The sequence below is a fragment of the Neomonachus schauinslandi genome, chromosome 13 (genome assembly GCF_002201575.2).
Source record: "Neomonachus schauinslandi chromosome 13, ASM220157v2, whole genome shotgun sequence".
NCBI classification, from domain to species: domain Eukaryota; kingdom Metazoa; phylum Chordata; class Mammalia; order Carnivora; family Phocidae; genus Neomonachus; species Neomonachus schauinslandi.
The window spans coordinates 36,208,577-36,210,494 of record NC_058415.1 but is presented as its reverse complement, the minus strand read 5'-3'; the positions used below and the strand labels follow the sequence as shown (position 1 = coordinate 36,210,494).

General features: G+C 39.0%; 1 non-coding gene across 1 annotated transcript; it reads left to right on the top strand.

Moving 5' to 3' along the window:
* Positions 1-1,501: 1,501 nt before the first annotated feature.
* On the top strand, positions 1,502-1,605 carry LOC123326526. The gene has a single exon (XR_006541149.1). It is a non-coding gene; the product is annotated as a U6 spliceosomal RNA (small nuclear RNA).
* Positions 1,606-1,918: the final 313 nt, after the last annotated feature.

Below are 1,918 nucleotides of genomic sequence, written 5' to 3'. Positions count from 1 at the left end.
ACTGAACTGCTGTGATACATTTGAAGAAGGGGTCTCATTCAATCCGACGAAGAGATCTGGAGCACCTAATTTGTCTGAGGTTGAATCAAGGGAAAGGGCTTGTGGATTGCTTCATAGAGCAGTTCAGTTCATTTATGTGTGCTGACCACTGGTGGGAGAAGAACTTGTTGAGGCAGCTCTCTGTGGCCAAAGGCAAGACTCAGAAACAGACTCAGCTGTGAAGCATTGACCAGCACTGGCAAGAGCCAGGGAAAATCATACCTCAGTCTTGATTACAGAACTGGGAAGCACACCACAGCAAACACAATGATGTGGGAGAATTTATTGAATTTGAGCCACTCAGTCCTAAAATGAGAGTCAATACATGAAGTAGAGTCAATCCTCAGAATCTGTTGAGGTGACTCCTTGAAGCCTGAATACAATCTTAGCCTACAGTGAATGAGGTGGAAATGTCAGTTCCTCCTTGCCAAAATATGAAGGGAGAAAGAAATTCTCAAGGAATAGAGATGTTAAGATGGATTGTGATGTACAACTTGAGAATGTACCATCAAACTATTTTCCCATAGTATTCAAAGAGGCCATTTCCTTCACTGGGGTAATGCAATATGGAAACATTGTTAGGGCATGAAGGAAAAACCAACTTAATGTTTCCTGTCCTCCATAAGATTGAATGTCGGTGGAAGATGATGCCATGAAAGTATGCTCTCTCCAGGGTAAGGAAGAATAATTGGATTCTGAAATAGAAAAGTATAGGTGGAAGCACTTAATATTCAGAGGCAAGAAAGATTTAATTACTCTAATGGCTAATATAGCTATAGTGGAAGTCAGGGTGTCTTGATATACATGTCTGTGATAATAGCAATAAATCATCGTGTCCTAGAGAAAAGATAAATAAGTGGAGTAGTGTGTTTCTTGACCTAAAATAAATAAATAAATAAATAAATAAATAAATAAATAAATAAATAAATAAAGATGATAACTTTTGAACTGATAACTGGCATCAGCCATCAAAAAGGAAAGTTGTGGTTCCTCACAAAAATTCCAAACTTAAGTCAGTTCAAAGACCAAAAAGCCATTGGTTGAAGGGGAATCCAGGTCCCTTTGAGAATGAACTCTGTCATATTACTGCAAGTAAATTAGATAAATACTTCCCTGATCTTTTCCAAAAAGGACTTGTAGCCAATACTAGTATAACTGTATAGTTGGAAACAGGAATTAAAGATTGATAAATAAAGATCTGAACTGAGACTGATAATGGAGGAACTGAAATACCAGGAACAGAGACCTTGGATGCCTGATGATAGGTAGAGTTTTGGCCCAAAACTGTGTCACAATGCAATGTATCTAACATGTCCATACAACTAATCTACAGTTATTTCCCAGGTCCCTAGGTGGGTAATTGAATTCTGATATACTTAACACCTGACAGAATCCTCACATAGATCTATGATCTGTGGAGTAAGAACCATTTTGGTAAACAAACAAACAAACAAACAACACTGTGCTTGTTGGTGCAGCACATACACTAAAATTGGAATGATACAGAGATCAGCATGGCCCCTGCGCAAGGATGACATGCAAATTCATGAAGTGTTCCATATTAACCACCCCCCCACACACACACACATACACACAAAAAGCCAATTAGAAGTTGTATCCTGTCCTGGAGAATATATAAAAGCAATACCATATTGCAGGAATTATAATGATAAGCATCACCGTCAAATACTTAAGGAAAACAGGAGTAGTGGTTCCTATGATATTCCCATTCAATTCATCTACTAGGCTGTTAGAAGAAAGTCAATTAAAAAAATTGATCCCAGGGGCACCTGGGTGGCTCAGTCAGTTAAGAGTCTGCCTTTGGCTCAGGTCTTGATCCCGGAAACCTAGGATGGAGCCCCACATCAGGTTCCCTGCT